Here is a 26,788-nt window from a genome sequence, read left to right on the forward strand (position 1 = left end):
GGAATGTCTTGAAGGTACCAGTTAGGTACATCTGGTCTAATGTGCCATTTTAAGCTTGTGTTTTCTTTGTTTTAATTTTTTTAAATTTGATTAATATGTATCTTGGCATGTTTCTCCTTGGATTTATCCTGTGTGGGACTCTCTGCACTTCTTGGAGTGAACTGACTATTCCCTTGCCCATGATAGGAGAGTTTTCAACTATAATCTCTTCAAAAATATTCTCAGACCCTTTCTTTTTCTCCTCTTCTTCTAGGATCTCTATAATTCAAAAGTTAGTGTTTTTATATTGTCCCAGAACTCTCTGAGACTATACTCAATTCTTTTCGTTCTTTTTCCTTATTATGCTCTTCAGCAGTCATTTCCACCATTGTATCTTCCAGCTCACTTACACATTCTTCTGGTTCAGTTATTCTGCTGCTAATTACTTCTCATTCTAGAGTATTTTTAATTTCAATAATTGTGTTGTTCATCTCTGTTTATTCTTTATTTCTGCTAGGTCCTTATTAAATGTGTTAAATGATTCTTGAATTTTTTTCCATTCTATTTTTGAGATTTAGAATCATCTTTGTTATCATTACTCTGCATTATTTTTCAGTTAGTTTGCCTATTTTCTCTTCATTTATTTGGTCTTATGAATTTTTACCCTATTCCTTCATTTGTATAGTATTTCTCTGTCTTTTCATTTTATCTAACTTGCTGTGTTTGTGGTCCTCTCTCTTGAGGCTATAGAGTCATAGCTCTTTTTGCTTTCGATACCTGGCCCCAGTGGGTGAGATTGGTTCAGCGGCTTGTGTAACTTCTTGTTTGGAGGGATTTGTGCCTGCATTCTGGAGGGAGGAGGTGACATTTTACCCTCTGATGAGCAGAGCCATGAGAGGTGTTGTGTTTTGGGGTGTATGCGGGAAGTCCGTCTGTTGATGATTGGGTTTGTGTTCTTGTCCTGCTTGTTGCTTGTGTGAGGCGTCCTGTTTTGGGTGATGCAGGCAGTTGTGTGCTGACAGGTTTTGGATACAGGCAGAGGTCATCATGGGAGTTCTCACTGATTAATACTCCCCGGGGTAAGAAGTTATCTGGCGGTATAGTGTCCTGGACTCAGTACCCGCTCCCCAGAGACTCAGGTCTAACTTCTGGTTAGGTAACCAATATCCCAAAAGAATAATCTCTGTTCATTTTCAAGGCAAACCATTCAATATAACAGTAATCCAAGTATATGTCCCAACCATTAATGCTGAAGAAGCTGAAGTTGAACAGTTCTATGAACACCTACAAGACCTTCTAGAACTAAGACCCCAAAAAGATGTCCTTTTCATCATAGGGGACTGGAATGCAAAAGTAGGAAGTCAAGAGATACCTGAAGTAACAGGTGAGTTTGGCCTTGGAGTACAAAATGAAGCAGGGCAAAGGCTAATAGAGTTTTGCCAAAAGAACACACTGGTCATAGCAAACACCCTCTTCCAACAACATAAGAGACAACTCCACAAATAGACATCATCAGATGGTCAATACAGAAAACAGATAGATTATATTCTTTGCAGCCAAAGATGGAGAAGCTCTATACAGTCAGCAAAAACAAGACCAGGAGCTGACTCTGGCTCAGATCATGAACTCTTTATTGCCAAATTCAGACTTAAATTGAAGAAAGTAGGTAAAACCACTAGACCATTCAGGTATGCCCTAAATCAAATCCCTATACATGGAAGTGGCATATAGAGTCAAGTGATTAGATCTGAGAGTGCCCGAAAAACTACAGAGGTTTGTAACATGATACAGGATGCAGTGATCTTAACCATCCCCAAGGAAGAGAAATACAAAAAGGCAAAATGGTTGTCTGAGGAGGCCTTACAGATAGCTGAGGAAAAAAGAGAAGCAAAAGGCAAATGAGAAAATGAAAGATATACCCATTTGAATGCAGAGTTCCAAGGAATAGCAAGGAGAGATAAGAAAGCCTTCCTAGGTGATCAATGCAAAGAAATAGAGGAAAACTACAGAAAGGGAAAAACTAGAGATCTCTTCAAGAAGGTTAGAGATACCAGGGAACATTTAATGCAAATATGGGCACAAAAAGGACAGAAACAGTATGGACCTAACAGAAGCAGAAGATATTAAAAAGAGATGGCAAGAATACACAGAAGAACTGTACAAAAAAGATCTTCATGACACAGATAAGCATGATGGTGTGATCACTCACCTAGAGCCAGACATCCTGGAATGCAATGTCAAATGGGCCTTAGGAAGCATCACTATGAACGAAGCTAGTGGAGGTGATGAAATTCCAGCTGAGCTATTTCAAATCCTAAAAGTTGATGCTATGAAAGTGCTGCACTCAACATGCCAGCAAATTTGAAAAACTCAGCAGTGGCCACAGGACTGGATAAGGTCAGTTTTCGTTCCAATCCCAAAGAAGGGCAATGCCAAAGAGTGTTCAAACTACTGCACAATTGCACTCATTTCACATGATAGCCATCAACAGTATGTGAACTGAGAACTTCCAGATGTTCAAACTGGACTTAGAAAAGGCAGAGGAACCAGAGATCAAATTGCCAACATCTGTTGGATCATTGAAAAATCAAGAGAATTCCAGAAAAACATCTACTTCTGCTTCATTGACTATGCTAAAGCCTTTGACTATGTGGCTTACAACAAACTGTGGAAAATTCTTCAAGAGACGGAAATACCAGACCACCTGACCTGCCTCCTGAGAAATCTGTGTGCAGGACAAGAAACAATAGGTAGAACTGGACATGAAACAATGGACTGATTCAAAATTGGGAAAGCAGTGCATCAAGGCTGTATATTGTCACCCTGTTTATTTAACTTATATGCAGAGTACATCATGCAAAATGCCGGACTAGATGAAGTACAAGCTGGAATCAAGATTGCAGGGAGAATCATCAAGAACCTCAGATATGCTGATGACGCCACGCTTATGGCAGAAAGTGAAGAGAAACTAAAGAGTTCTCTTGATGAAGGTGAGGAACTAAAGAGCCTCTTGATTAAGGTGAAAGAGGAGAGTGAAAAAGCTGGCTTAAAACTCAACATTCAAAAACTAAGATCATGGCGTCTGGTCCCATCACTTCATGGCAAATAGATGGGGAAACAATAGAAATGGTAAGAGATTTTATTTTCTTGGGCTCCAAAACCACTACAGTTGGTGACAGCTGACATGAAATTAAAATATGTTTGCTCCTTAGAAGAAAAGCTATGACAAACCTAGACAGAACACTAAAAAGCAGAGACATTACTTTACTAACAAAGGTCTGTATAGTCAAAGCTCTGGTTTTTCCAGTAGTCATGTATGGATGTGAGAGCTGAGCACCAAAGAATTGATGTTTTTGAACTGTGGTATTGGAGAAGACGCTTGAGAGTCCCTTGGACTGTAAGGAGATCAGAGTCAATCCTAAAGGAAATCAGCCCTGAATATTCATTGGAAGGACTGATGCTGAAGCTGAAGCTCCAACACTTTGGCCACCTGATGGGAAAAACTGACTCATTGGGAAAGACCTTGATGCTGGGAAAGATTGAAGGCAGGAGGAGAAGGGGAGGAGAAAAGATGATATGGTTGGATGGCATCACCGACTCAATGGACATGAGTTTGATTAAGCTCCAGGAGTTGGTGATGGATAGGGAAGCCTGGTGTGCTGCCGTCCATCGGATCACAAAGAGTCAGACACGACTGAGCAACTGAACAGAAGAGAACTGAATTCAACAAGACATGTGTACCTTAATATTCATAATGGCACTATTTACAATATCCAAGAAATAGTAGTAACCCAAGTGTTCATCAACAGACAATTGGATCAAGAAGAAGTAAGTTTTATATATATATATATATATGTATATATATATGTATATGTATATATATGAATATATGTATATATTAGTCATAAAAAAGAATGCAATATTGCTATTTGCAGCAATATAAATGTACCTAGAGAATAGTATGCTTAGTGAAATATCAGACAGCGAAGGACAAATACTATATAATATCACTTATACATGTAATCTAAAAAATAATACAAATGACTGTATATACAAATAGGAACAGTCATAGAAAACAAATGTGATTATCAAAGGGGCGGGATCAATTCGGGGTATGACATTAACAGATACAAACTACTATATATAAAGTAGATAAGCAGAAAGGATTTACTGTATAACACAGGAAACTATACACAATATCTTGTAATAACCTATAATGCAATATAAACTACAAAATTACTGAATCACTATCCTGTACACTCAAAACTAACACAATATTGTAAATCAGCTATACTTCCAATTTTTTTTAAATACTTCTGCTGTGGTCATTGTAACCTTATCAACAAACTCTCAGGAATAGGAATAAATACATGTTCTTTTCAGACACTGCAGCTGATTTGCAGGAACTGTTTCACTCCACTCAAGGAATTTGCCCACCTCAAAGGACAAGAAATGGCCAAGTGGTACTTACCCTTCCAGTACAGCCTATAACCAACTAGAATATTAATCATGTGGCTATTAGGCTTACCCTTATCTGCCACTAACTTAGCCTGGAAAAATACAATAAACAGAAATCTCTAAAATGAGGTGAGCAGAAGCTACCCGGCAGAATTCCCAATAACTGACTTCTTTTTGCATAACGTGCAATTTACAATTCTCATAACATAAATAATACCACTCAAAGCAGTCCAAAACTTCTCTGACTCTAGCAGAAGTTATAAATGACACGACTTCTGCTCCAGAGGCCCAGAAACTACTCTGAATTCATTAGTTAGCATTGTCATGGACAATTGTGTAGCCCTTAATTTTCTCTTAGTTACCCAAAAGAGAGATGTGTAAGAGTAAATACTTGCTGCACTCATATAAATATTACAGGATAAGCAGAACAGTCTGCTTCTAGGCTTAAAAAACCCTGGAACTCTAAAACATACCCAGCTGGATTCTGGGACATATTTTCATTGTCATGGTTTTGTAATCTAGACTCCCATCTCTGCCAGTTTTTATTTAAGTTACAAAGACTAAGAATGATTTCACTTTCATTAATTACTTGTGCTGCCACAGATGCATGCGTCCTGTCTAGAGTCTAAGATGCTACTGCGCAGCCAATGTCACATCAAATGATTCTACAGCTCATCCTAACAGAAGAAACAAGAAGGATTAATCTAGTCTAACCACAGATTGCATTCTCTGAACACCCTCCTGATCTTGGTTTATGAAATACCAACAATAATTTAAATCTGTGTGTGTGTGTGTGTGTGTTAGTCACTCAGTTGTGTCTGACTCTTTGTGACTCTATCGACTATAGCCTTCCAGGTCCCTCTGCCCATAGGATTCTCTAGGCAAGGATACTAGAGTGGGTTGCCATGCCCTTCTCCAGTGAATCTCTCCAACCCAGGGATCGAACCTGGGTCTCCCACATTGCAGGCAGATTCTTTTATCATCTGAGCCACCAGGGATCTAAATATTATGAATTAATATCCAGAGGCTTAACTTTATCTTTCCTTGCCAAGCTGGGGGCACCGAGAAAGAGAAAAGCAGTCCCTAGCATCTGGGAAGTGACCTGATACTTCCAACCAGGTCTTGGTGTTATTAGGAGCAGGCCTGACACTTGCAGCTAGGCTATGATATTTTCCTTTTGAAGCTAAACAACTTCACAGAACACTATCATCAAGTAATATTAACATCTGTGAAACATCTGTGACTATGGTAAAGTGAGACATAAGAAACAAAGCTACTTCTTAAGGTCACTATGTCAAAGCACCAAAATACAAAACATCCCTTCTCCCAGCCAATTCTAGTGGCTGCTGTTTCTTTACCACTTATACTCTAAGGCATGGGTTATTCTTCTCTCCTTCTAGACAAGAGTTATTAAAATTTCCAATCAGAGGATTGCCCCTGCTGCCTAACAGCATCTAATCCAAACCAAAGTCCTACATTGTGCAAATCCTATAATTTCTTTCTAGTTCCTTTTTACTGATACACTCCACATTCATGGTTCCTCAGGATGTGCATTCATGCATTCTCTCTTGTTACAGTAAACAAAAAATCCAACTTTGTTCAACTACAGGTCTGTTTCTGGGATCTTTGGCTGATGGGTATTGACATATTATAAGCACATGTTTACTTGCCACCTACTCTCCCCCATCTTCCAGATGGTGTCTTTCTTTAGGAAAGGGCCTGTAGTTTACTTATTTTTTTGTCCCCTGTTCCAGTGCTTGATGTATGTATGATGAATGGCTAAAAGGGTGGAAGGATGGATGGATAAGCAGATGCATAGTATAAAAAAAGGAGAAAGGAAGGATAAAGGGAAGAAGGGGGAAAAGGAATAAAATAAGGAGGGAAAATGGAATGAGAGGAGAAGTAAACAAAGTTTTCCTGCTCTATTTCTTGGCCTAAGTATATATTCACTTATCTTTACATTCTATCTTGTTTCCAAAAGGATACATAGTCACTAGATGTCTGATGAAGTATTTTATTTTGAAAGCAATCTTGACTTATATTACTCCAATTTGCTGCCTTTGCTCTTTTTTCTTTGTATTCTTCCTCCCTTGTTTGTCTTATCCATATATATGGCATCCCTTACTAATTTTCAATAGAAGCCTTCCAATTCACTTCCTCCAACCTCAGACTCTTCCCCAGGCTGCAATTCTACATTTCTAGTTGTACCACATGGTGGTGCTCAAGAAGAGAGAACCATGGGCATTCTTTTTCTATTAAAGCTCTGGATGCTCTAGCCACATTCCCACTTTGTCTTCTGCATTTTATGATATTAATAGTTCCTTGGTGATGTTCTATTCAGGCTCTTGGTAGCTGTCATGAGTCATGGACCTCAGAGTAGGAAGAGCTTGTAAGAGGAAGGAGGCTTAATTTGAAGTAACAACAATAACAATATTTATGAAGAGTTCCTATCTGGAAGGATCAATGTTAGGCCCTTTAATTTTATCTCACTTAAGCATCATCCTCAATTTTAGGATTAACAATCCTAAAAGATCAGGTTTATTACCTTTGCTATAATTAAGGAAACAGGCTTAGAAAGGTGAATTCACTTGCCCAAAGTCACACAGCTAGTAAGTGGAAACACAGGATTTGAACCTGAATCTGTTACTATAAAATTGGAGCTCTTAACTGCTGTATTATATTATTTGGGGATAACTAAGATAATGATGTTTCTACCCCCCAAGTCTATATAGTAGTGGGGTATGACAAGAGAATCCTCTACTGGAAAATGCTGCAAGGCAATGGTGTCTTTAAGTAAATTAAACAAAAAATTAAAAATGACAACTAGTTATTTTTGTTGCAGCTTTCTATTGTTACAATTAAGACAAAGAGTTGGAGTAAACACTGAAAAACAAAGTGGAAGGTAAGGTAATCTTTTTTTAACCATGAAACAAAAAAAAGCCAGAGGGCATTCAAGAGAGGGTAAAAAAGAGTCAGATATGGAGGAGAAAAAATGATGAGAAATTCCTGCATTTGAGGCAGTGTCCAAGAATGACAGAGACATGAGTCTTGGTGGCACCTGTGGGCTTCAAGATACCATGCAGAAGAAACTCTGGCTAAAATCAATCTCTGCTGGTGCAGCAATATTCTGCAAGATGTTGACAGCCTGGTGACTGAAGGTGGATGGCAGCAGCAAAGGCCATTGCTCAGAGATCAAGAGAAAGCATCAGTGGAAAATTGTGATAGTTTCCTCTGTCAAAGGGGCAATCATGTCATAGGAGACTACCTCATAAAAGTAAGAGCACAGACTCTATCCTGTGTTCCTATTGTTCCTGATATGACTGGGAAACTGTTCCTGACATGACTTAGGAAAGTACTATATAGAGGGAGCATTCCTATTTCGGGTGTCCCTGGGAATAAAAACCAAAAGATTGATCAGAATTGCTCCATTTTAAATGTTTGCAAGAAGCAATCTGTCATTCCCACAAGAGAGTAGCAAGGATGTAACCACACAGGGGTTATAAAGATGTATTTACTTGGTTGGGGAGAAGGTAATGAGAAAGCAAATCAAATCAGGTGACTGACTTCTGAGGGGAGGCTGTGGCTAGATGTGGGAAGGGGAAACAGAATGACAGCACATTTTCTAAGACATATTACTGCTGAAGAGAGAAGCTTCTTAGAGGTTACAGTCCACTGCAGCACTTGGAAACAGAGATGGAGAAGAAAGCACTTTTTCACTCAATGACGCACTTAGAAATAAGAGAAAATAGCCGCCAGTCTCCTTCTTCAAAGGCCTAAGCCCAGGCCTGATGGCCTAGAAAAAAACTGTTTATGTCCTTTGGAGATCTTTGCTTCCTGCAAGAGAGACTTCTGGGGAGAAAAGTCTTTTGTAGCACCAGTACTGGTAGGGCAATGCATCGACACTAGGCTTTCATATTAATTAAGAACAGCTGGGTAATGTCTCAAAAACGTGGGAAACCAAGAGGCTCCAACAGACAAAGAGATATGGAGAACAAACTAGTGGCTACCAGTGGGGAGAAGAAAGGGGGAGTGGCACAATAGGCATAGAGGAATAAGAGGTACAAACTACTATGTATAAAATAAGTGAACTATAAAGATACATCATGTAACATGGAATATGGTCAATATTTTATGACATTTAGAGTATAACCTATTAAAATATTTTCATTGAATCACTATGAGGTATACCTGAGATGTATAATATTGTACATCAACTATACCTCAATAAAAAATAAGAAACATGAGAGAATTTTGAATGGATTGAACATATCTTCAGAAGAAAATGAAACAATATGAGAATTAAGAAGTTTGATATAATTACAAATAATTCAGAAAATCACAAGGAAATTCTTGACATCTGTTGTCATATCTCAGAATAATTCATTTGAAAGGCTTGGTCTTATTGACCATCATGACATTTTTATTAATAATATTGAAGCAGTATCAGGAAAATGAATTCTGCATCCTTGCTCAGAATTCAACCATGCAGATGTGCATTTTTGTGTGTTTATTGCTGATATTTGAATTACCATATTCTTTTTTTCATATTCTTTTTATCTATTATAGTTAACTTACACAGTTGTGTTAGTTTCTGCTGTACAGCAAATTAATTCATTTATATATATATATATATAAATAATATTTTTCAGATTCTTTTCCATTATAGATTATAACAAGATTTAATATAGTTTCCTGTGCTATATACTAGGACCTTGTTGTTTATCTATTTTATATATAGTAATGTATATCTGTTAACCCCAAGTTCCTAATTTATCCCTCTCCCCACTTTTCCCATTGGTAATCATAGGTTTGTTTTCTATGTCTGTGAGTCTGTTTCTGTATTGTGCATAAGTTCATTTGTATCATTTTTCAGATTTCAGATATAATTGATATCATATGATATTTGTCTTTCTCTGTCTGACTTACTTCACTTAGTATGATAATCTCTAGGTCCATCCGTGGTGCTCTAAATGGCATTATTCATCCTTTTTATAGTTGAGTAATATTCCATTGTATCTATGTATCATTTTATCCATTACTCTGTTGATGGACACTTAGGTTGCTTCCATGTCTTGGTTATTGTAGATGGTACTTCAATGAATATTGGGGTGTATGTATTTTTTATGCACTTCAAAATTATAGTTTGCTCCAGATAAATGCTCAGGAGTGGGATTGCTGGATTGTATGGTAGCACTGTTTTTAGTTTTGAAGGAATTACCATGCTGTTTTCCATAATGGCTTCACCAATTTTCATTCCCACCAACAGTATATAAGGGTTCCCTTTTATCTACACTTTCTCCAGCATTTATTATTATAGACTTTTTGATGATGGTCATTCTGATTGGTATGAGCTGATACCTCACTGTGGTTTTGATTTGCATTTCTCTAATAATTAGCAATGCTGAGCATCTTTTCATGTGCCTGTTGGCTTATCTGTATGTCTTTTTTGGAGAAATGTCTTTTTAGGTCTTCTGCCCATTTTTTTGATTGGATTATTCATTTATTTGATATTGAGCTATATGAACTGTTTGTATATTTTGGGTATTCAGCCCTTATCTGTTGCATCATTTGTGAATATTTTCTTCAATTCCATACACTGTCTTTTCATTTTGTTTATGGTGTCCATTGCTGTGAAAAATTTTTTAAGTTTGACTGGGTCCCATTTATTTATTTTTGCTTTTATTTATTTATTTCTGCTTTGGGTGACTTAAGTCATTAAGAAAACATTGTTGAGAACTAAGATGGTGGAGGAGTAGGTGGACGTGGACTACATCTCTCTCCACAGATGCATCAGGAATATACCTTTGTATGCAGAAGATCTTGCAGAACAACTGATGGCAGACAGGAGTCCCTGACCACTGGAAAGGAATATTTAAGTCCATACAAAACTTGGTAGGACAAAGGAAGGAGGGGAAAAAGAAGAGAGTGAGCAGGACTGGACCTGCACCTGGGAGGTGAGGGAACTGAAGCAGAGGTCAGATCCCCACAATGGGGCAATTGTTTGGGACAGAGGAAAAGCATTTGAGGCTATTGGAGAGTGCAGCAGCAGATCTGTAACTCTCCAAATGGAGTGAGAACCACATAGACCATCCTTGCTGCAACACTACATACCCTGGACAAGGATGCAATCCTCTGGAACGCATGGTGGCTGGGAGCTGGAGTGTAGAGATTGAACAGAAATCCCAGGGTGAGACTATGGGGAGACAGCCTGAGGGGACATGAGGGAGGAGATCGCAGTGGGGATTGCCTTTGGAGGAAAGCCAGGCAGTCATGGAGGTAAGGTGATACTGCTGAGTCACACACAGGTCATGGAGACATCACTGTAGCCTCTCTCTCCCTACGTGCCAGTTCTGGCAGCTGACCAATAGAGAAAGACCCCAGAGAGAGTAGCCCTTTAAGTGCCTTATGCACAAAGCAATAAAGAAGAACCTAGCCAGGGAGGCCTTGGAGCATCTGTTGTGCCAAATAACAGAGAAGGACCAGCCATGGAGGTCCTTTGAATGCCAGCTTCCAGAGACTAGAAAACTACTCTAACAGTGTCATAGCTCCTGCACCTGAGGCCACCAGCATCCCTGCGTACTTGGCACTGCCAAGGTCCCTGCAATCCAAGCAGCTGCACCACCTCCATGCTCAATCCTCACTGAAGCAGAGCTGCCAGAGGCTAGAAAAAACCTTGATAGTACCATATCTCCTGTGCAGATGGTTGCTGGCTCCCCTATGTACATGGCTCTGCCAAGGTCTCCATGATCCAAAAAGCCACACCACTTCTATGCTTGATCCCTATTGGGGTAGTGCTCCCAGAGGCTAAAAAACCCTACGAGCACCATATCTCCTGCTCCCCTGGCTGTCAGCTGCTTGTTTACCTGGTGCTGACAGGATCCCTGCAATCCAAGCGCTGTGCCACCTCCACACCTTGTCCTCACTGGGGCAGACCTAAGTCCTCCAGGACAGTCTCAGGAGCAAACTCCAGTGGCTGACTCACATGCAGAGGTGGAAATAAATCCACAATTGAACCCTAGGGACAGTGTGGCTAAGGAAGATGATCAAAAACTTCCCCACCAACGGTACAAGCTGGAGATTAATTCCACCTGATAAACTAGGCAGATTCTGTCTATGGAATATATAAAAGGGCAATGAGAATTCCCATAAAGGAAAATGCCCTAGTTCTGACACCTGTGGACATTGGAGGCAAGAACATGCAGGAGAAGGGCCAGATTAGAGTCTGAGCAGTACCCACAGCAGGTGCAGAGACCAGCCCAGTATTGGCATACTAGGGAGGTGGAGGCAGACTGTGACTCACAATGAGGGAAAGGATGCTGACAGCTGAGATCCAAGAAAAACATTTATTATTACTTGTATCTTTTGATTTGTTCTGAAGTTGGTTCTGGATTTTTTCCTCTTCTTTTTTTATTCTCTGTTGCTGTGGTTGTTGATTTTACTATTACTACTAACTCTATTTAAGCTTTTGAGAACTTTTCTTTTAAATTACATTTTTTATTTCCTTTATATACTTCTACCTCTACATTGGCATTGTGTGGTTCTGTGAGCTTTTCTTTTTTTTTTCTTAAATTTTGTTCTGGTTTTGATTTTGGTTTGTTTTACTTATTGTTCTTTTCTGGCTGTAGTCATTATCTTTCTTACATACTTCTATTTAACTTTGTTTTTCTATTTTTTTCTTTTCTTTCTTTATTTCACCATGTTTGTTAGTTTGTTTCCTTTTCTTTGCTTTATTTTACAGTTGGCACTCTATGTTAGTTTTAATTTCCAGTTTGTGTTTTAGTTAGTGTTATTTTTAATTGCTGAATATCAATTTTGGTTTCCTTTGCTCACCAGGTCAATTCCTCATGTCATCTTTTCTTTGGGCTGTTTTGGTTTTGTTTGTGTGTGTGTATAGATGTGTGTGTATGTTCCTTCGTTTTTATCATCTGTCTAGTTTTGTATTTACCATTTGTCTGGGGTTCATCTTTTGTTTGTTGAATTGGTTTGTTTTGGGGTTTTGTGTGCTTATTTTAATCCCCTTAGTGCCATAACAAACTGTGGCATCTTGGTCCCCTGGCCAGAGATCAGGCCTGAGCCATTAGAGTGGAAGCATTGAGTCCAGGACCCTAAATTGCCAGAGAATTCCTAACCCAATGGAGTATTAATTCATGAAAACTCTCACAAAGGCCTCTACCTGTATCCCAGACCTAGTGTCACCCAACTGCCAACAGCACCCAGTGCAAGATGCCTCACAGAAACAACAAACAAGACAAAAAAACAAACCCAATCATCAATAGACAGGCTTCTCACAGACACCCAAAGCATATCATGTCACACAGTCCTGCCCATCAGAGAAGGAAAAAACTCACCTCTCCCATCAAAATGCAGACACGAAGCCTCCCAACACAAAGCCTACGGAAACCACTGGACTAACCTTACCCACCAAGGGCAGAAACTGAAAGGAAGAATGAATGTGACCCTAAAGCCTGGGAAGAGGAGACCTCGAACACAGTAAGTTAGAAAAAAGTGAAAAGACAGAAATATTGTGCAAATGAAGGAACAAGGTAAAAACTCACAGGACCAAATAAATGAAGAGAAAATAGACAAACTGTCTGAAAAAGAATTCAGAAAAAAATGATCCAAAATCTCAAAATTAGATTGGAGAAAATGCAAGAATCAAATAACACATTTAACAAGGACCTAGAAGAAATAATGAATAAACAAACATAGTTGAACAACACAATTACTGAAATTAAAAGTACTCTAAAAGGAATCAGTAGCAGAAAAACTGAGGCAGAAGAATGAATAAATGAGTTGGAAGATAGAATAGTGGAAACAAGTGCTGAAGAGCAGAATAAAGGAAAAAGAATGAAAAAAAATTGAGGATAGTCTCAGAGAACTCTGGGACAATACTAAAGGCACCAACATTTGATTTATATGGGTCCCAGAAGAAGAAAAAGGAAGGGTCTAAGAAAAATTTTGAAGAGCTTATAGGTGAAAACTTCCCTAACATGAGAAAGGAAATAGCCAACCAACTCCAGGAAGTACAGAGAATCCCATACATGATAAACCCAAGAAGAAACATGCCGAGATACATATTACTCAAACTAACAAAGATTAAACACAAAGAAAGAATATTAAAAGCGGCAAGGGAAAAGCAACAAGTAACATACAAGGGAAATCCTGTATAATTAATAGCTGATCTTTCAGCAGAAACTCTGCAGGCCAGGAAGGAATGTTAGGATATATTTACGTACTAAAAGGGCAAAATCTACAACCAAGATTACTCTACCTGGCAAGAATCTCATTCAAAATTGATGGAGAAATCAAAAGCATTACAGGCAAGCAAAAATTACAAGAACTTAGCACCATACAACCAGCTTTACAACAAATGTTAAAGGGACTTCTATAGACAGGAAACACAAAAACAAATTCAAAACAATTAAGAAAATGCCAGTAGGAGCATATATATCAATAATTACTTTAAATGTAAATGGATTAAATACTCCACCAAAAGACACAATCTGGTTGAGTGTATACAAAACAAAGACCTATATATATGCTGTCTACAAGACACCCACTTCAGACCTACAGACATATACAGACTGAAAGTGAGAGGATGGAAAAAGATATTCCACACAAATAGAAATCAAAAGAAAGCTGGAGTAGCAATTGTCACCTCAGACAAAATAGACAACTGTAAAGAATATTACAAGAGATAAGTAAAGACACTACATAATTATCAAGGGATCAATCCAAGAAGACATAACAAGTGTAAATATTTATATATGCAACATAGGAGAACATCAATACATAAGGCAAACAATAACAGATATAAAAGGGAAAATTAGCAGTTACACAATAATAGTAGGGGACTTTAACACCCACTTACACCAATGGACAGATCATCAAAAAGAAAATTAATAAAGACCTAATTGATATCTTCAAGACATTCTATCCAAATGCAGAAGAATATAATTGCTTCTCAAGTGCACATGGAATATTCTCCAGGATAGACTACTTCTTGGCTCACAAATTAAGCCTCAGTAAATTTAAGAAAATTGAAATCATATCAAGCATCTTTTCTGACCACAATCCTATGAGACTAGATATCAATTGTAGGGGGGAAAAGTGTCAGAAAAAAACACAAAAACATGGAGATAAAACAATATGTTTCTAAATAATGAATAGGTTACTGATGAAATAAAAAGGGAAATAAAAAATTTCCTAGAATAAATGACAACAAAAACACAATGACCCAAACCCTATGGGATGCAGCAAAAGCAGTTCTAAAAGGAGTTTATAGCAATACAATCTTACCTCAAGAAACAAGGAAAACATCAAATAGACAACCTAACTTTATACCTAAAACAGCTGAAAAAAGAAGAACAACAAAATCTCAGCAGTAGTAGAAGGAAAAAATCCTAAGGATCAGAGCAGAAATAAATGAAAAAGAAATGAAGAAAACAATGGCAAAGATTAATAAAACTAAAAGTTGGTTCTTTGAGAAGATAGATAAAATTGACAAACCATTAGCCAGACCCATCAAGAAAAAAAGGGAGAAGAATCAAATCAACAAAATTAGAAATGAAAAAGGAGAGATTATAACAGACAACAGAGAATACAAAAGATCATAAGAGACTCTTATGAACAACTATATGCAAATAAAATGGACAAACTGGAAGAAATGGACAGATTCATAGAAAAGTTTAAACTTTCAAGACTGAACCAGAAAGAAATAGAAATTATGAACAAGCCAATTACAAGCACTGAAATAGAAATTGTGATTTTAAAAAATATCCCGAAAAACAAAAGCCCAGGGTCAGATGCTTTCTCTGCTGAATTCTATCAAACATTGAGAGAAGAGTTAATGCCTATCCTTCTAAAACTCTTTCAACAAATTGCAGAGGAAGGAAAACTCCCAAACTCATTCTACAAGGCCAGCATCACTCTGATACCAAAACTAGATAGAGATATTACAAAAAAAGAAAATTACAGACCAATATCACTGATTAACATAGAGGCAAAAATCCTCAACACACTTCTAGCAAACAGAATCCAAAAACACATTAAAAAGTTCATACACCATGATCAAGTCGGGTTTATTCCAAGGATGCAAGGATTCTTCAACATATACAAATCAGTCAATATGATACACCGTATTAACAAATCGAAAGATTAAAAACCATATGATAATCTCAACAGATGGAGAAGAAGCTTTTGACAAAATTCAGCATTCACTTATGACAAAAACTCTTCAAAAAAATGGGCATAGAAAGAACCTACCTCAACATAATAAAGGCCATATATGATAAACCCACAGCAAACATTATTCTCAATGGTTAAAAACTGAAAGTGTTCCCTCTAAGATCAGGAACAAGACACAGGTGCCCACTCCTGACACTATTATTCAACACAGTTTTGGAAGTCCTAGCTATGGCAATCAGAAAACAAAAAGAAATAAAAGGAATACAGATTGGAAAAGAAAAAGTAAAACTCTTACTGTTTGCAGAAGACATGATACTATACATAGAAAACCCTAAAGATACTATCAGAAAATTACTAGCACTAATTGCTGTGCTGTGCTTAGTCACTCAGTAGTGTCTAACCCTTTGCGACCCCATGGACTGTAGCCCGCCAGGCTCCTCTGTCCATGGGGATTCTCCAGGCAAGAATACTGGAGAGGGTTGCCATGCCCTCCTCCAGGGGATCTTCCCAACCCAGGGATTGAACCCAGGTATCCCACATTGCAGGCAGACTCTTTACCTTCTGAGCCACCAGGGAAGCCCAGAGCTAATCAGTCAATTTAATGAAGTTGCAGGATACAAAATCCATACACAGACATTACTTGCGTTCCTACACAGTAACAATGAAAAATCAGAAACAGAAATTAAGGAATCAATCCCATTTACCATTGCAAAAAAAAGAATAAAATACCCAAGAATAAACCTACTTAAGGAGACAAAGAGCTGTATACAGAAAACTATGACACTGATGAAAGAAATCAAAGACAACATAAACAGATGGAGAGCTATTCCATGTTCCTGGGTAGGAAGAGTCAATATTGTGAAAATGACAATACTACCAAATGCAATCTACAGATTCAATGCGATCCCTATCAAATTACCAATGGCATTTTTCACAGAATTAGGACAAAAAAATTCACAATTCATATGGAAACACAAAAGACCCTGAATAGCCAAAACCATCTTGAGAAAGAAGAATGGAGCTGGAACAATCAACCTTTCTGACTGCAGACAAAGATACAGCTACAAAGCAACAGTTATCCAGACAGTATGGCACTGGCACAAAAACAGAACTATAGACCAATGGAACAAGATAGAAAGCCCAGAGATAAACCCACACACCTATGGGTACCTTATCTTTGATAAAGGAGGCAAGAATATACAATAGAGAAAAGATAGTCTCTTCAATAAGTGGTACTTGGAAAACCGGACAGCCACATGTAAAAGAATGAAATTAGAACACTTCCTAACACCATACAAAAAAATAAAATCAAAATGGATTCAAGACCTAATGTAAGACCAGAAACTGTAAAATTCTTAGAGGAAAACATAGGAAGAACACTCTATGACATAAATCACAGCAAGATGCTCTGTGATCCACTTCCTAGAGTAACAAATAAAAACAAAAATAAGCAAGTGGGACCTAATTAAACTTGAAAGTTCTTGCACAGCAAAGAAAACTATAAACAAGGTGAAAAGACAACCCCCAGAATGGCAGAAAATAATAGCAAATGAAACAACTGACAAAGGATTTGTTTCCAAAATACACAAGCAGCTCATGCAACTCAATACCGCAAAAACAAACAACCCAATCAAACTGTGGGCAGAAGACCCAGACATTTCTTCAAAGAAGACATACAGATGGCTAATACACATGAAAAGTTGCTTAACATTGCTCATTATTAGAGAAATGCTAATCAGAACTACAATGAGATATCACCTCATACTGGTCAGAATGGCCATCATCAAGAAAATAATCTACAAATAATAAAATTTGGAGAGCGTGTGGAGGAAAGGGAACCCTCTTGCACTGTTGGTGGGAATGTAAATTGATACAGCCACTATGGAAGACCGCATGGAGATTCCTTAAAACACTAGGAATCAAACTACTATATGCATACAATATTGTAAAGTAATTAGACTCCAACTAAAATAAATAAATTAATTTAAAAAAAAACTACCATATGACCTAACATATATGAGAGTTGGACTATAAAGAAGGCAGAGTGCTGAAGAATTGATGCTTTTGAACTGTGGTGTTGGAGAAGACTCTTGAGGGTCCCTTGGACAGCAAGGAGATACAACCAGTCCATCTTAAAGGAAATCAGTCCTGAATATTCATTGGAAGGACTTATGCTGAAGCTGAAACTGCAATACTTTGGCCACCTGATGCGAAGAACTGACTCATTCGAAAAGACTCTGATGCTGGGAAAGATTGAAGGTGGAAGGAGAAGGGGACGACAGAGGATGAGATGGTTGGATGGCCTCACCAACTTGATGGACATGAGTTTGAGTAAACTCCGGAAGTTGGTGATGGACAGGGAGGTCTGGCGTGCTGCAGTCCTTGGGGTCGCAAAGAGTCAGACATGATTGAGTGACTGAACTAAACTGAACAGATGACCCAACAATCCCACTACTGAGCATATACTCTGAGTAAACCATAATTGAAAAAGACACATGTACCCCAATGTTCATTGCAGCACTATTTACAATAGCTAAGACATGGAAACAACCTAGATGTCCAGTGACAGATGAATAAAGAACCTGTGGTACATATATAAAACAGAATACTACACAGCCATAAAAGGAATGCATTTGATTAGTTCTAATGAGGTGGATGAATCTAGAGTGTATTATACAGAGTGAAATAAGTTAGAAAGAGAAAAACAAATATTGCATATTAATGCATAGATATGGAATCTAGAAAGATAGTACTGAAGAACCTATTTGCAGGGCAGCAGTGGAGACAAAGACATAGAGAACAGACTTGTGGACACAGGTGGGAAAGGAGAGGGTGGATGAATGGAGAGAGTAACATGGAAACATATACACTACCGTATGTAAAATAGACAGCCTGTGGGAATTTGCTGTATGATTCAGGAAACACAATTTGGGACTCTCTGACAACCTAGAGGGATGGGATAGGGTGGGAGGTGGGAGGAAGGTTCAAGAGGGAGGGGACATATGTATACCTATGGCTGAATCATGTTGATGTATGGCAGAAGCCAACACAATATGTAAAGCAGTTTTCCTTCAATTAAAAAAATAAATTATATATATATATATATATATATACACATATAGATACACAAAATTTATCATAAACACTATCATGTGACAAAGCAGGAAGAAAATCTTCAAAAAGTATTTCAGGGTTCTAGTTCAAGCTGGCAACATAGGAGGGTTCTGAACTCACCTCCTATGGATGCACTGAATCTACAGATACACAAACAATTTCCTCTGAAAGGAACTAAAAAACTAGCTGGACAACTTCTACACATCAGTTGAATGAGAAAAAAATTCACATAAAAATGGTTAGGAGAGGTTGAGACTAGTCTCACTATAAACCTTACTCCCATTAAGGTAACTCACAATCAAGAGGAAACTCACAATCCCAAACTTCTTGAGGAGAGAAGGATTTAAAACCCATATCTGGCATCCTGATGTTTAAGACCTGCTCCTAAGAAACAAGGAGCCAAAACAGCTAGCTTTGAAAGACAACAGGGCATGCCTCCACAAGACACATGAGGCTATAGTGATCTAAGAAACAATTCTTAAAGGGTTCATGCAGACCCAACCACCCTAGTATCCGGAGCAGAAGCAGTAACTGAAAAGCACCCAGACTTTCTGTGAAAGTGGCCTATTTGCTTATCTTAAACCTTGGCCTGGAGTGACATTAGCATCATGGCAGCATGACATGCTCTCTTCATCTCTTCCCTTTAACCTACAATTATTAAAACATCCATAATTCAACAAAAGTTCCTCTACCCACACACTAGGAGACTGGAGAAATCCACTCATCTGTACGTCCGAAAAGGGGTGAACTGGAACACAGAGGATGAGGAACCAGGGGAACACTAGAGGCAGTGTCTGTGATCTCAGACACCAGATGCAATGGCTGAGCCTGTAGCCACAGAGAACCCTGTAGTAGAGGGGAGGTGGCACACATGACTCTGACCTGCCATCTACAGCAGCACCAGCAGTTATAGGTAATTGAACTGCAGCTGTGGCAGGACCCATGACCCTAATCTCTCCAGCTGAGACATAGCCTATGACTCTTTGTTCACTCCCTAGCCCTGCAGTGGCAGCACACAAGAATCCAACAACACTGGATGCAGTGGAGGTGCTCAAGACCCTGGTTTCTTCACCTCCCTCCCCTTCCCCACCGCTGCAGTGGAAAAAAATGAAACAGTGACTAAAGAGACAATAGAAAAGTTCAATTAAAATCAATGAAACTAATAGCTGGTTCTTTGAAAAGATAAACAAAATTGACAAACTGTAGCTGGACTCACTAAGAAAAGGAAGACTCAAATAAATAAAATCAGAAACAAATGAAGATAAATTATAACAGACACCACAGAAGTAAAAGGATTATAAGAATAGCCATATGCTGACAAATTGAACAAGCTAGAAGAAATGGATAAATTCTGCAGATCTTACAACTTTCCAAGAGTGAGTCATTAAGAAATAGAAAGCTTGAATAGATCAATCACTGCTAAAGAGACTGAAACAATAATCAAAAGTCCCCCCCCAAAAAAACCCCACAAAACTCCAGAATCAGACAATTTTACAGGTGAATTCAACAAAACATTCAAAGATTTAAAACCTATGCATCTCAAACACTTCCAAAAAATTGAAAAGGAGGGAATGTTTCCAAACACATTTTATAAGACCCACATTACTGTGATAACAGAACCAGACAAGGACAATACAAAAAATGTCAATATGTCTGATGGACATAAATGCAAAATCCTCAACAAAATATTAGCAAGCTGAATTCAAAAATACATTAAAAAGATCCTACATCATAATCAAGTGGGACTTGCTCCAAGGATGCTAGGGTGATTCAACATCTGCAAATCAATCAATGTAATACACCTCATTAACAAAATGAACAATAAAAATCATATAATCATCTCAATGGATGCAGAAAAAGCATTTGAAAAGATTCAACGTCCATTTATGGTAAAAAAAAAAACTATCAATGAAATAGACATATTAATAGAAGGTATGTACCTCAGCATAATATAGGCCATATATGACAAATCCAGGGCTTCCCAGGTGGCTCAGTGGTAAAGAATCCACCTGCAAAATGGCAACCCACTCCAGTATTCTTGCCAGGATAATCCCATGGACAGAGGAGCCTGACAGGCTACAGTCCATGAGGTCACAAAGAGTCAGACACAACTGCACACTCATTCACATGACAAACCCACAGCTAACATCATACTCAATGGTGAAAAACTGAAAGCTATCCCTCTAAGATCAGAAACAAGACAAGGATGCCCACTCTCATCACTCTTATTCAATGTAGTATTGGAAGCCATAGTCATAGCAATCAAGCAAGAAAAAGTAAAAGATACCCAAATTGGAAAGGAAGTCAAATTGTCTCTATTTGCAAATGACATGACACTATAGATAGAAAAGCTAAAGACCCCAAAATTTTTCAGAAAAATAAATACAGAAATGCTGCAGAGTACAAAATCAATATGCAAAAATGTGTTGTGTTTCTATACACTAACAATGAACTATCAGAAAGAGGAGTTAAGAAAAAATATACCATTTACAAATGCAACAAAAAGAATAAAAAACCTAGAAAGTTTAACCAAAAAGGTGAAAGATCTCTACACTGAAAAATATGACATTGTTAAATGAATTGAAGAAGACACAAATACATGGAATTTATTCCATGTTCATGGGCTGTAGAAATAACCTTGTTAAAATGTCCACATTACCTAAACCAATCTACAGATTCAATTCATTCCCCATCAAAATTCTGACATTTTTCACAGAACTAGAAAAAAAAATTATAATATTTATATGAAACCACAAATGACCTTAAACAGCCAAAATAATCTTGAGGAAGAACAAAGCTGTGGGGCCATCATATTTCTTGATTTCAACTGTATCACAAAGCTATAGTAGTCAAAACAGTATGGTTCAGGCATAAAAACAAACACATAGATCAATTAAACAGGCCAGAGAGCCCAAAAAATAAAGCCACACATATACGGACAATTTATAGCAAAAGAGTCAAGAATATACAATGGAGAAAGGATAGTATCATCAATAAATGGTGTTAGGTAAAATAGACAGTCACATGCAAAAGAATGAAACTAGACCACTATTTTACACTATACACAAAAATTAACTCAAAATGGATTAAACACTTGAATGCCAGATCTGAAACCATAAAGCTCTTTTTTTTTTTTAGAAGAAAACATAAGCAATAATCTCCTGGACATTGATCTTGGTGATGAATTTTTGGATTTGACACCAAAAGCAAAGGTAACAAAAGCAAAAATAGACAAATGGAACTTCATCAAACTTAAAAGTTTCTGTGCAGCAAAGGAAATCATCAACAAAAAGCAAAAGCAATCTACAGAATGGTAGAAAATATTTGCAACTCATATAACTGATAAGAGATTAATATTCAAAATATATAAAGAACTTATATAACTCAATAGCAAAAAATCAGATTAAAAAAATACACAGAGGATCTGAATAGGCATTTTCCAAAGAAGATATACAGACAGCCACCAGGTACACGAAAAGGTGCTCAATATCCTAGTCATCAAGGAAATGCAAGTCAGAACCCCAGTGATATATGAGCTCATACCCATTAAAATGTCTGCTATCAAAAAGACAAAAAATAACAAGTAGGTCAAGGATGTGGAGAAAAGGGAACTCTTGTGCAACGTTGGTGGGAAATTAAATTGGTGCAGCCACTGTGGAAAACGGTATGGAGATTCCTCAAAATGTAAAAGAATTGCCATACATGCGTGCTAAGACATTTCAGTAGTGTCCGACTCTTTGCGACCTTCTGGACTGTAGCCCACCAGGCTCTTCTGTCTATGGGATTCTCCAGGCAAGAATACCAGAGTGGACTGCCATGCCCTTCCCCAGGGGGTCTTCCCCACCCATGGATGGAACCCACATCTCCTGCGGTTTCTGCATTGCAGGTAGATTCTTTACCACCGAGCTACTAGGGAAGCCCCAAGAACTGCCATATGATCTAGCAATTCCATTCCTGGGCGTTTACATTAAGGAAATGAAAACACTATCTCCAAAATATATACATACCCCCATGTTCATTGCAGCATTATTTATAATACCAAGATATGGAAAGAACCTAAGTGCTCATTGGTAAGTAAATTTATAAAGAAACCGTGGTGTATATGTGTAGGCATACAATGGAATATTATTCAGCCATGAAAATGAAGGAAATCTTGCAATTTGCAACAATAAGGATGGACTTTGAGGGTACTGTGCTAAGTGAAGTAAGTCAGACAGAAAGACAAATACCTTATGATATCATTTGTTATGTGGAGTCTTCTAAAAATACTTGAACTCATAGATACAAAGAACAGAGAAAGGGGTTGTTGTTGTTTAGTTGCTAAGTCATATCCAACCCTTTTGTGACCCAAAGAACTGTAACCCATAAGGCTCCTCTGTCCATGGGATTTTTCAAGTAAGAATACTAGAGTGGGCTGCCATTTTCTTCTCTAGGGGATCTTCCTAACCCAGGGATCGAACCATTGTCTCCTGCATTGGGAGGTAGATTCCACTGAGCCACTAGGGAAGCCCCCAGAGGCAGTTGGGTGGGGGTGTAAAATGAGTAAAGGTAGCCAAAAATACAAACTTTCTGTTATAAAATAAGTAAGGTACAGCATGGTGACCATAGTTAATTTATTAACTATATTAACTTTATTGCACATTTTAAAGTTCATAAGAAAGTAAATCTAAAAAGTTCTAGTCATGAGAAAAAAATGATAACCATGTATGGTGATGGATGTTAACTATACTTATTGTGGTTATCACTTTGCAATATCTACAAATGTAGAATTTCTATCGTACCCTTGAAACTAATATAGCTCTATATGTCATTTATATCTCAATAAAATATTTAAAAAGTCCAATTCCATTTACAATAGCATCTAAAGGAATAAGATACTTAGGAAGAAATTTAATCAAGGATGTGAAAGACTTGCACACTGAAAATTACAAAACATTGCTGAAAGAAATTTAAGACTTAAATAAATGAAAAGATAGTCTGTGTTCATAAACTGAAAACTTATTATTGTTAAAGATGTATTACTACACAAACTGATCTCAAATTCAACACAAACCCTATCTAAATTCCAACAATCTGCTTTGCATAAATGAAAAAGCCAATTTTAAAATTCATGTCGAATTTCCAGGAGCCTTTAATAGAAAAAATAATGTTGAAACAGAACAGAGTTGGAGGACCCACGCTTCCCTACTTCAAAACATAGTAAGCTATAGTAATCAAAACAGTATGATACCACTTGTATGTGGAATTTAAAATAGGGAAACATTAAAAACAGAGCAAAATGGTGGTTACCAGAGAATGATTGGAAGAGGGGGCATTAAGAGTGATGAAGTTTAATGGTACAGATTTGTAAAGAATAGAAAATGAATCATAGATATCTAATATACAATATATGAATATAGACAATAGTATTGAAATACCAAATCACCTTACCTCCCTCCTGAGAAATCTGTATGCAGGTCAGGAAGCAACAATTAGAACCGGACATAGAACAATCGATTGGTTCAAAATTGGGAAAGGAGTAAATCAAGGCTGTATTTGCCATTCTTCTTATTTAACTTATATGCAGAGTACATCATGTGAAATGCCAGGCTGAATGAAGCACAAGCTGGAATCAAGATTGCCAGGAGAAATATCAAGAACCTCAGATATGCAGATGACACCACCCTTATGGCAGAAAGTAAAGAGGAACTAAAGAGACTCTTGATGAAAGTGAAAGAGGAGAGTGAAAAAGCTGGCTTAAAGCTCAACATTCATGAAATGAAGATCATGGCATCCAGTCCCATCACTTCATGGCAAATAGATGGAGAAACAGTGGAAACAGTAACAGACATTATTTTCTTGGGCTCCAAAATCACTGCAGATGGTGACTGCAGCCATGAAATTAAAAGATGCTTGCTCCTTTGAAGAAAAGCTATGACCAACCTAGACAGCATATTAAAAAGCAGAGACATTACTTTGCCAACAAAGGTTCATACAGTCAAAGCTATGGTTTCTCTAATAGTCATGCATTGGATGTGAGAATTGGACCATAAAGAAATCTGAGCTCAGAAGAATTGATGCTTTTGAACTGTGGTGTTGGAGAAGACTCTTGAGAGTCCCTTGGACAGCAAGGAGATCAAACCAGTCAATCCTAAAGGAAATCAGTTCTGAATAATCACTGGAAGGACTGATGTTGAAGCTGAAGCTCCAATAATTTGGTCACCTGATGCGAAGAGCTGCCTCATTAGAAAAGACCCTGATGCTAGGAATGATTGAAGGCAGGAGGAGAAAGGGATGACACAGGATGAGATGGTTGGATGGCATCACTGACTCGATGGACATGTGTTTGAGCAAGCTCCGGGAGTTGGTGATGGACAGGGAAGCCTGGTGTGCTACAGTCCATGGGGTTGCAAAAACTCGGGCATAACTAAGTGACTGAACTGAATCGATGATACTGTAATATATTAAGTGATAAATGCTGCAACATCAGCAATCATATTATAATATATAAATATACCATAGTAACACAGCTGTACCCCTTAAATTTACACACAGTGTTACATATCAAGTTTGTTCAATCAAAAATTTGAGATACGATTCACATAAAAAATCAGAAATGCACTGGCAAAGGATATAAATGTGAACCAATGCACTAAAATGTGGGTCCAGAGATAAATCCATACATCTATGATGAATTAATTTTTGACAAGTGCATTCAGTGGGGACAAGTTCTTTCAACAAATAGCACTTGGACAACTTATTTCCACATGCAAAAGGATGAATTTCGGCCCCATTCCACACAAAAGCAAAAATTCACTGGAAATGGATCAATGACCTAAATATAAGAGCCAATAGCAGAAAACTCCCTGAAGAAAACCTAAGAGTAAGTCTTAATAACCTTTCATTTGGCAATGGATTCTTAAATATAATACCAAAAGCATGAGCAACAAAAGAAAAAAATAGATAACTGAGACATTATGAAAATGTTAAGACTTTAGTGCATAAAGAACAGTATGAAAAAGTGAAAAGACGAGCTACAGAATGGTAGAAAATATTTGTGAATCATATATTTAATAAACTTTAATATCCAGAATAAAGAACTCCTACAACCCAACAACAAAAAGAACAATGCCATTAATTTTTAAAATAAGGAAAAAATTTGAAGAGACATTTCTCCAAAGAAGATATACAAACGGTCAATAAGCTCAACATCATTAGTCATTGGGGAAATGCAAATGAAAACCACAATGAGATGCCCTAATACCACTTCCCATCTACATTTTTTTAAAAGGGAAAGTAACAAGTATTAGCAAGGTTTTGGAGAAATTAGAACCCTCATACCTTGCTGGTGGGAATGTAAAATGATGCAGGCACAGTAGAAAACAATTCGGCAGTTTCTCAAAAACTTTAACATAGAATTACCATATGACCTAACAATTCCTCTCTGAGGTATAGACCCAAAAGAACTGAAAATGGAAACCTAAACAGATACTTACATGCCGGTTTTCACTGCTGCACTATTCACAATAACCACAAGGTGGAGACAACACAAGTGTCCATCAATAGATGAATGGATAAATGAGATGTGGTATATACATTCAATGGAATATAGTCCAGCTGTAGAAAAAAATTACATTTTGATATGTGCTACAATAAGGAAATCAGTCCTGAATATTCACTGTAAGGACTGATGCTGAAGCTGAAACTCCAATACTTTGGCCACCTGATGTGAAGAGCTGACTCATTTGAAAAGACCGTGATGCCTGGAAAGATTGAGGGCAGGAGGAGAAGGGGACGACAGAGGATGAGATGGTTGGATGGCATCACCGACTCAATGGACATGGGTTTGGGTGGACTCAGGGAGTTGGTGATGGACAGGGAGGCCTGGCGTGCTGCAGTTCATGGGGTCACAAAGAGTCGGACACGACTGAGCGACTGAACTGAGCTGAACAATATAGATAAACCTTGAAAACATTAGGCTAAGTGAAATAAACCAGGCACAAAAGGTATGAAGTAATTAAGAAGTTAACCAGGGTCTGAAGGAGAGGGAAAACGGGGAGTTACGCCTAAT

This window comes from Giraffa tippelskirchi, chromosome X (genome assembly GCF_054371585.1).
Source record: "Giraffa tippelskirchi isolate mGirTip1 chromosome X, T2T-mGirTip1v1.2.pri, whole genome shotgun sequence".
NCBI lineage: Eukaryota > Metazoa > Chordata > Mammalia > Artiodactyla > Giraffidae > Giraffa > Giraffa tippelskirchi.